At 46.6% G+C, this 10,741-nt stretch overlaps 1 pseudogene; it reads left to right on the forward strand.

The window, feature by feature from the left end:
- Positions 1 to 9,748: 9,748 nt before the first annotated feature.
- Positions 9,749 to 10,208, forward strand: LOC142831780 (large ribosomal subunit protein eL30 pseudogene; annotated as a pseudogene).
- Positions 10,209 to 10,741: the final 533 nt, after the last annotated feature.

Raw genomic sequence — 10,741 nt, forward strand, 5'->3', positions numbered from 1 at the left:
GCAGAATCTCTCTTGTCGCTACCACTGCGCCGTACACGAGCTTCAGGCTAGCTCTCCTGACTGAACTTGCCGCAGGACCACTGGAAGCACAGCTGCATGCCTCTGCATCTGGATTTGAATGTGTGTTCTAGGGATTGAACTCAGGCTGCCAGGCTTTCGAGGCAAGTAATTTTTTCTTACCTGCTAAGCCATCTCCTGACCGAAATACGTCTTTAGGCCAAGTTTGTATGTTTTCCCAGTGGGATGAACCTTTCCTATGCTAGGAAGCCACTGCTTAGCAGTAAGAAAAATTCAATTAGAAAGAATTATTCCTATTTAATAATTATTAATTAAGTAAATTACTAAACTACATGGTGATTAGGCAATTGTTAATAAGCAAATTGCTAAATTAATAGTGGAATTATCTTACCAGACAAATATTCAAATCTACTTATGGAATGTGGCAAAGTTGTACAGGATTTTCACTGTGCCTGTGGTCTTCAGTCCCCTGAACTACAAATGATACTACAAAAAAAAATCAGTGCCGGGCGGTGGTGGCACACGCTTTAATCCCAGCACTCGGGAGGCAAAGGCAGGCGGATCTCTGTGAGTTCGAGACCAGCCTGGTCTACAAGAGCTAGTTCCAGGACAGGCTCTAAAACCACAGAGAAACCCTGTCCCAAAAAAAAAAATCAGTTATCAGAATTGGCTGAAGCTTTCAGCTTCTTCAGCGGAAGATACTCCCCATAGCAGAAGATACTCCCCAGAGTTCTCCTCCATCCAGAAGCTGCTCACTCTGGAAAACAACAACTGGTTCCTTACAAAACAGTTCGTGAGCATTTTGTGGAAATTAATGTAAACTGCTTGAGTTCTCTCTGCTAGAAGATTTAAAAAATTATAGCCAAATATTCAAAATTGATTACAGTCTTTCTACAACACATTCGAAGCAGGCAAAAGACTCATGTAACAAAAAGTCAAAACAAATAAATGTATTTTCATCCAATTTTGAGTTTGGGAGGGACCTCTTTTAGATCTTCCAAACGTGGGGCTGGAGAAATGGCTTGGTGATGGAGAACGCCTGCAGGTCTTTAGGAGAACCTAGGTTCAATTCCCAGCACCCTCATGGTGGGTCACAAGCATCCTTAGCTCCAGTTCCAGAGGATTCCATGACCTTTCCTGACCTCCATGGGCAGTGGCATGCATGTGGTGCACATACATACATACATACAGGCAAAACACCCATATATATTTCTAAAAATCTAATAAGTGAATAAATAAATCTTCTAAAGGGAGCTCCATTTGGAGGGCATCCCTATTTTAGATCCAAAAATACTAGAACCAAAAACAATAGAACATTCCCTACTAAGTAAAAGGAGGGCTATAACCTCGTTCCACCCAACTGACTGCCCGAGTTGCTATGATACTGGAAATGATGGGATAAATTACTGAGTGTAACTGCTTATCTGCCCACTCTACCTATCCTTCCCGTCACCGCACAGTCTGTCCTGACGGCCATTGCTCCTGCAGTATGGCACCTAGCCACACCTGGCAAACACACCAAGTCCTACTGAGAAGAGTAACATACACTGCCATCAGTGCTACGCACACTCAGACTTCTGCCTACCCTGGGGTAACTTCTACTCAACTGTAGGCGGAGTTTTGCGTCAGGACCGCCGGCTCCCCAATAGACGACAGGCAGACTTATTATTCATTATAGATGTTTGACCGATAGCTAGCTCTTACAACTTAAAATAACCCGTATTTCTTATCTATGTACTACCAAGTGGCTCGGTACCTTCCCCAGCATGACAAGTTCCTTTTTCTTCTCTCCACGTCTCTTGGTGACTCTGCCCTTCTTCATCCACGTGACTCTCTTTCTCTGTCCACAAGTCCCGCCCAATCTCTTCCTGCCTAGCTACTGATCATCAGTTCTTTATTAAACCAATGAGAGCGACACATCTTCACGGTGGACAAAAGGACTATTGCACAAAAATGTCTGTCAGATATTCTAGGCCTGTAGGCCAAAGATGGATGCCCCAACATTGCAGAGGAATTTGGGTGACTTTCCAGGCAGCCAGATGTCCCTGTTGTTAGATAACATTACATCGTTTGGTGTCTTTGATGGAACTAAGGACCAACTAATTAGACTTATAGTTTTCTTTAGTCATGGTAAAAAGGAAATTAGGTATAAAACTTCAGACTCACAAAGAGAAGATAGATAATAGAGTATTTTCTCTAAATTTGTCAGATACAAATGGACTGGATATTGTAACTGTATATTTTTGGTTTTTTGTTTACTTTTTATTTTTTGAGACAGGGTTTCTCTGTGTAGCTTTGGAAACTGTCCTGGAACTAGCTCTGTAGACCAGGCTGGCCTCTAACTCACAGAGATCTGCCTGCCTCTGCCTTTGCCTCCAGAGTGTTGGAATTAAAGGCATGTAACCATCACTGTCCAGCAATAACCACTTTTGTTGTATATAATTTTACTATGTTAAAATTAAAGCTAAATTTAGTTAAATTTTAATTAAAATTAATAAAAATAATTCCTTTTTAATTAAACAAAAAGGGTAAATGCTGTGGAATAATCCTTTTATACACTGTGAAGATGTTTCGCTTTCATTGGTTTAATGAAGAGTCAACAGACCAATAGTTGAGCAGGAAGAAATTAGGCAGGAAAGCCAGGCCGAGAGAGAATGCTGGGAAGAAGGAGGACGGAGTCTAGCCAGATACAAAGGAAGCAGGGCATGTAGAAGATGAGGTAACAAACCAGGAGCCACATGGCAGCATGTAAATTAATAAAAGTTGATTCATTTAAGTCGTAAAAGCTAGTTAGTCACAAGTCTAAGCTATGGTCAAGCATTTATAATTAATAATACCTTTCTGTGTGGTTATTTGGGAACTGGCTGGTGGGACAGAAACTTCCACCAACACTCAACTAATTGATTTTCTTTCTTTCCTTTTTCTTTCTTTCTTTTTTCTTCCAGGCAGGGTTTTACTGTGTGAACCAGGCTGGCCTCCCATTCACAGAGACCACCAGCCTCTGCTCCGGATTGATAAGGTTAAACACATGTACCCCCAAGCCCAGCTTCACCTGACTCTTATTAGGGATACCCAAACAGTTTGAGATAAGAATTTTTATCCAGATTATATAAAACCAATCAGCAAACAAGGGCAAAAGCATTCCTGGTGTTTCCATTAAAAAACAAAAAAACAAAAAGATAAAGCAAAAAAAAAACAGATGCTAGAGCGAGCATGAGGCCACTGGAGGTAGTGGTGTGAGGCTAGGGATTCTAAGACACACTGAACTCGCTGAAAATAAGGAAGTCATGCCTTAGCAAAGGATTGGGGGGGGGCTTTGTTGTCATTTTTAACAATATAGATGGTCAACAAGATGGTTCAGCAGGTAAAGGTGCTTGCCACCAAGCCTGATCTTTGAGACTTCACCAGGTAGATGGAGAAAACCAACTTCCACACGCTGTCCTCTGGCCTCCACCTGTACAAGGTGGCACACACAGGTGCCCGGCCACACAGACACACACACATGCCTGTACACGCACCCCAACAAATAAGTCATTTTTAAAGACTGGATCATGGGGCATAAAGCATTCTTTGGCCTCGACAGACACAGGAAATGTGAATAAAATTCTCAGAAAAACAAGCCACTCCCACGCTGGAGACTCTAAGAGTCTGATTGACTGATTATAGAAACCGAAGTTCCCAGGAAAAAGCCACACCTCAGCTAAGGACTGTGCAGAGCTGATGGGCCAATGAGCAGCTGAGGATATTTCCACCAAGGTGCTTGACAACTGCCTTGATGAATGACTTGCCTTTTATTCATGAACTACAAAAATGTCCCGAAACCATATCCATTCTGGAACACATTATCTGGGAATCCCTAAACCCGCATTTCTGAGCCATGCTCACTCCCGTTTTTTCTCAGAAATGAATTCTTTCCTTTTGCCTTTGTGGCGAGAGCTGTGGCTTTCCACTGACGATAGGAGCTTCTTGGTTACAGAGTTAGAAGGTTGAGGAGCCACAGTCAAGGTCACGCTGGTCTCGTTTCATTCTTCGTGGTCCACTCCGTATCTGATCTAACGAATATTCTTTTAAACATCGGGGAAAACGATGGGCTGTATCCTATCGAGTTATTATCTGTTTAGAGACAGGGTCTTACGAGGTGGACTTGGCAGGCCAGGAACTCACTCTGTAGAGCAGGCTGGTCTCAAACTCACAGAGACCTGCCTGCCTCTGCGTGCCTAGTGCTGGGACTGAAGAGGTATGCCGCTGTGCCAGATGGCAGACACTGTCTTCTTTCTTTCTTTGAGGTCAGAGCCCAGGACCCGAGGCAAACATTTGCTATGGAGCCAAACACTCAGCTCAAAGAGATGCCACACAGTGGGGGTGGGGGACAATGATGGTGCACGCCTTTAATCCCAGAACTTGGGAGGCAGAGGTGGGTAGATCTATGTGACTTCAAGGCCAGTCTGGTCTACAGAGTGAGTGCCAGGACAGTCAGGTTACACAAAGAAACCCTGTCTCCAGAAAAAAGGGGGGGGGCAGGTAGAGACTAGAGATGGTTTAGCTGTTAAGAACATTTGCTGCTCTGCAGAGGACCCAAATGGTGGCTCACAAGAATTACTTTTAACTCCAGTTCCAGGGGACCTGACACCCTCTTCTGGCCTCCTCAGATACCCACACGTATATGACACACATTTAGACAAACACACATAAATAAAATAAAAACAAATCATATAAACGAAGGGCTAAAGAGATATTCACTGGTTAAGGATATTTGTTTTTGCAGGGGAACAAGGTTCAATTCCCAGCAAGGTGGCTTACAACCATCTGGAGATCCAACTCCCTCCTTTGACCCCTAGGGGCACTAGGCATGCACACAGTGCACAGTTGTGCACACACACACACACACACACACACACACACACACACCGCGCGCCCTCAGAACACTCATACACACAAAAATAAAGAAAATAAAGTTAAAATTTAAAAAAGAAAGAGATTAGGCCTGGTGCCACATGCCGGTGATCCCTGGCATTTGGGAAGCAGAGGCAGGAGAATTGCTGAAAGCCCAGGCCAGCACGGTCTACAAAGTGAGATCCAGGCTATCAGGGCTTCCTGAGGATCCCCTGAACATCCATGATGAGGATGCGGTATCAGCTCACACCTAGGAGGAGGCTACACTAATAAATACTGATGGAGCCACTGTTAGTAACGCTCTCGCCATTGGTGAGGGGCCGTGCAAACCATTTAAGAAAATACGTGTGCACCTTCTAAAATGAAACATACGCTTTTTAAAAAAAAAAACAAAAACAAATGCACCTGGGTATGGCCCAGAAATCATGCCCCAGGGCTATTTATCTTCAGGAAGTGAATGCACAATGTCCACACAAAAACCCAGGCCGGGCATAAGTGTCTCTGGTGGATCTGCTATAATTGCCGAAGCCCTTCGACAAGGGCTGAGAGAAGTACAATATAAAGCGGCCTAGTTAACTTTCTTCCTAATAAGAAATGAAGTATTGATACTCAGAATAAATTGGGTTGCTCTCAAAGGCTAATTAGGCCGCACGGACAGAGCCTGTCTCTGAAGGGTACATCCTGATATAATTCCCCTTAAATGACATTTGCCAAAAGATAAAACTGCGGTGACGAAGAACAGATCTGCGGTGGGAAGATGAGGCTATGTTTTGCCTCATGATGATCACGAGAATCCCTTCTCAGGGCTGAAGAGACGGCTCATCTGTTAAGAACTCCAGCTGCTCTTCCAAAGGATGCTGATTCGATTCCCAGCACCCACACGGTGGCTCACAACCATCCATAACTCCAGTTCCACGGCGTTTGATGTCCTCTTCTGACCTTCACAGGCACTGCACACACGTGAGGCACAGATAACAAGCACAATACCACCACACACATGATATTTAAAATGAAAATAATAAAATTATCTGGAAAGCCCTCAACACAGTATCTGAAAACGCATCATCTTTCCCAAGGCGCCTTTTAGATGGAGATCCAGCCTTAGTTTCCCGGCTGACACCCTCTACCAGTAAAAGAAACTCTCAAGGGGCACCTTGGGCGCTACTTAAAGATTTCGGTCTTCGCTGGGGTCTGAGTCTTCCCCAGAGTCACAACCTAGCTGGTGCTTCTGTGCAAACACAAGGGAAGCAGGGTGAGATCGCGGCCCCGATGCAGAGGTAGGAGGGACAGACAGCCGGACAAGACTGAACTGACTACAGGGTCCGCTGCGAATAAGGCTGGAGGGAGGGTGCGCCGAGCAGGTGAACTTGGAAAAACTTATCAAATGTTTAGGACCCACCCCAGCTTGGAGTTGAGCTTCAGAGGTGGGAAAAACCTGCTGTGCGGGGGTGAGGGGGGTGGGGGGGTGATGGGACTTAGCAGATAAAGAGCTTGTTCTCAAACCTGATAACCTGAGTTTGATCCTGGAATTCCATAAGGTGGAAGGAGAGAACCGACGCTACAGAGCTGTTCTCGGACCCCCGCGTGGATCCTGTGGCGTGTGCCCACCTGCATACACACATCAGACACACACAGTAAAAGCAGTTGTAGTAATAAAGAACCACCTCCGTCCCTGCCTCCAGCCCTCGCCAGCGCTCTGTGCCCTGAGGTCGTTGCTGTCCTCAGCCTCCATTTCGCTGTCTGTAATAGATGGCCGCAGTGCCCACATAGTTACGAGTTACTATTTAATCATGTGTAATGCCTGTCCGTGTGTCCCACTGTTCCAGACCATCCAAAGTGCTCTTAGCGTTACACGTTATTGTTCATGGTGAAGAGACCGGCAGGCTATGTCTAAACGTGAACTGTAAGTTTCTTTTGTTTTCTGTAAAGGCACCTGGGAATGGAAGTCAGGTCTGAGATGCTCAACCAGGAAGCAAGAGCCCTGCTATAGGCAGCCCTTTTGTTGGCTGATTTTTCAGTTTTATTATAAACAGTGCCTTTTACCAGAGCGTTTAATAGACGGTGTGACAGTTGCCAAGATGTGGGTGAGTCACTTTTTCCTTCTTTCATCTGCTAGGTTTTGATTTTGTTTCTTTGTTTTGTTTTTCAGGGTTTCTCTCTGTAACAGCTTTGACTGTTCTGAAACTCACTTTATAGACCAGGCTGGCCTCGAACTCATAGAGATCCACCTGCCTCTGCTTCTCAAGTGCTGGGATTAAAACCGCCCAACTAGTCTTTCTTTTTTCTACAGCATACACGTATTACTTTAATAATTAAAAATAAATGGAAACCAGGCATGATGGGACATACTTTTAATCCCAGCACTCAGGAGGCAGGGGCAAGTGGATCTCTATGAGTTCAAGGCCAGCCTGGTTTACACAAGGAGGTCCCCAGACCAGGCAAGGCTACATTAAAAAACTTTGTCTCATAAATAAATAAATAACATAAAATAAATGGGGCCTGGATATGTAGTTTAGTTAATGACTTGTTTGCCTAGCATGCTTGAAGTCCTGGGTTCCATCCCCAGTGCCACACAAACCAGTCACAGTGACACGTGTTTGTCGTCTCAGCTCTCAGGAAGAAGGATCGAAAGTTCAAAAATATCATCAGCTATGTATTGAGTTTGAGGATAGTCTGGGATACATGAGACCCTGAGATAGATAGATAGATAGATAGATAGATAGATAGATAGATAGATAGATAGATAGATAATAAACAGACAGACAGATAGCAGGACCAAGGTCCAAAGACCCTGTGGCATGAGTCCACACCTGGCTCACTTGACTGCCTTTGAACCTGCCCTTCAGTGCTGAGGGACTGGAGAGATGGCTCAGGACACCAGACGCATACATGATGCGCATACATACATGTAGGCAAAACATCTGTACACAAAAGATAAAATAAATAAATCTTGGTGGAGGGGGGCTGATTCGTGTTGAGACATTCCTGCAGCCTCTGAGCCCTCTCACCCCCAGAGCTCCCTGAGTCCACGGGGTGTCAGGAGATATTTTGCTGACCGCCTTGCTGAAGTCCAGACACAGGACTTTCCAGCACCGTGATCGCTGGCCAAATAATCCCATCAGCACAGAAAATGAGATCAAGCCAGAGTGATGTGTCTTTACCATCTCCGGTCATGCCTTCCCTTTTCACCTACCTCCGCGCCTGAGGGCTGTGCAAAGAACGTAGACTCTGCAGTGTCACTGTTCTGGGCCTGAACCCACACGCCTTTGCCCTTGTGAGACTTTGGACAAGTTGCTTGACTTCTCTGACTCTCATCGTTAAAAAGAAAAGAAGAAAAGAAAAAAGAAAGATAAAACTGGTGCCTTGGGTTTCATTTTGCTATTAAAACAGTTGGTTTATCTGTTTATCATCTCTCTTTCCTACCAAGCTGTGGTCTTCTTGGGAACCAGGCTGGAGGCTGGGGAACAGCTCAGTGGAAGGGTGGCCACTTAGCATGCGCAGGGCTCTAGGTTTGATCCTTAGCATCGCAAGAAACAGAGCATGGTGACACACAGAGGCAAGGGGATTGCAAGTCGGGACTACATATCGAGAGACTCCTATTTAAAAGGAAGGAAAGGAAAAGAAAGGCAAAAGTCTGTTTCTTATCTTGCCCCAGTGTTTGCATTTGAAGGGGACCCTCGCCCCCATGCACCCCATCTCCCCGCCTCTCCTCTCCACATTCTCACAGACTCCCTCCTTTGTCCTTCTCTTTCCTCCACACACCCCAGTCTGGGTGACAGGCCAATGCTCATCTCCACCCTGGGGTCACCCGTGTCCCCCATCTGTCATGTGGCGCGTGTGACCTTTGATGGAAGCAGACACAGGTGTGATGAAGTGGCTTGACTCATTTACTAGTCGCTCGTTAGCAGCTTCATTAGTCCTCAGGGCCCCGGAGAAAGCCATTAGTGTGCGTCAGCCTGTGCCATCCGTCAGAGAGGAGGGGGGTAAGTGACAGCCGGGAGAAGGGAAAACAAGAAAATGACCCAACTCCCGCCCTCCTGCCGCCTCCCAGGAAGAACGAGGCTGGGACAGCACCATGGAAACCACCGGCCAGGGGCCTCCCCGGGATACACGGCCTCTGGCAGGAGGCGGGAGCACTGACCCAGCTGGGGGACAGTATGTGTCCTGTTCCGATGCTTCCTCCTGTGACCTGGCACCTCCGACCCTTGGTGCCGCTCATCCAAGGACTCCCTAGGGCTATCCTGTCACCCCCTCAGCTGATTCTGTGGATCCCTGGGTCCTGCAGGCCAGTTCACAACCATCCCTGCCACCACCTCAGGGGTCATCGTCCGTGTCTCTGTGCCGGGCCTGGCTTATTCATGAAAAGCTCTGAAAACTGGAGCATCAGAGCTTAGAGCCCGAGGACATCCAAGCCACACAAGCAGTCAGGCAGTACATCTGTGCCCCAGAGGGGAAAATCCCTTATAGTTCACACTCGTATCCATTTTATATGTCTTAGCATGCGTATGTGTGTCACACATATGATGTGGCATGCATGGAGAAGTCAGAAGACAACTTACAGAAATCCGTTCTCCCCATCCACCATGTGAGGCCTGGGGACCAAACTCTGGTTGTCACTCTTGGCGGCAATCACCTTTACCCATTGAGCCATCTTGCCAGCCCCTCACGTTCATTTAAAAACTGGATCCCGCCGGGCGGAGCTGGGCGGTGGTGCGCACGCCTTTAATCCCAGCACTCGGGAGGCAGAGGCAGGTGGATCTCTGTGAGTTTGAGGCCAGCCTGGTCTACAAAGAGCTAGTTCCAGGACAGGAACCAAAAGCTACAGAGAGCTTTCTCGCTCCCCGGCCATCTTGGCGGCTGGTCTTGGTTGGGGGCCGTCCCGCACCTAAGGCAGGAAGATGGTGGCAGCAAAGAAGACAAAAAAGTCTCTGGAGTCGATCAACTCTCGGCTCCAGCTTGTTATGAAAAGTGGGAAGTACGTGCTGGGATACAAACAGACTCTGAAGATGATCAGACAGGGCAAAGCAAAATTGGTGATCCTCGCCAACAACTGCCCCGCCTTGAGGAAATCTGAAATAGAATACTATGCCATGTTGGCTAAAACTGGTGTCCATCACTACAGTGGCAATAACATTGAATGGGGCACAGCGTGTGGAAAATACTACAGAGTATGCACACTGGCCATCATTGACCCAGGTGATTCTGACATTATTAGAAGCATGCCAGAACAGACTGGTGAAAAGTAAAAAGTTTTCCTTCAATAAAACTTTACCAGAGCTCCTTTAAAAAAAAAAAAAGCTACAGAGAAACCCTGTCTCGAAAAATCAAAAAAGAACTGGATCCCCACAGCAGCACTGGCGGGTATCTGGGAATTACTACTATAGTGTCACCTCCTCCTGAACTCTGCCTGTGCTCCTCACCTTGGAACTCTCAAGACCCCACATAGGCAGAGCCCCAACACGACACTTTGCTTTGGACACTCCTGTATTTCATCCTTCCATGTTCAAGGCTCCAGGTTCCAGGCCAGAGAGGGACTCGCTAAACTGGGATGAGGGAAGATGTGAGCCATCTTCAATTCACAGGAGGGAACATTACAAACAAAAAGAGACAAGGGAACCTCTTTATCTCAGGTGACAGGAGTGTGACTTGCTGGGCCTGGAAGCTGGCAGAGCTGGCTCCGTGACCCTGAGGAGATGGTGTGGGCGGGTGTGCCGTCTGCCTCCTCCTGGCTGCCCTGTGTCTGTTCTTCCCAATTTACTTGGTTAGATAAACCTTGACTAGCTGACTCCTGCCCATCCCGATTCCTGGACAGATCCCATTCCCTGGCCTC

This window comes from Microtus pennsylvanicus, chromosome 11 (assembly GCF_037038515.1).
Source record: "Microtus pennsylvanicus isolate mMicPen1 chromosome 11, mMicPen1.hap1, whole genome shotgun sequence".
In the NCBI taxonomy this organism is placed as follows: Eukaryota; Metazoa; Chordata; class Mammalia; order Rodentia; family Cricetidae; genus Microtus; species Microtus pennsylvanicus.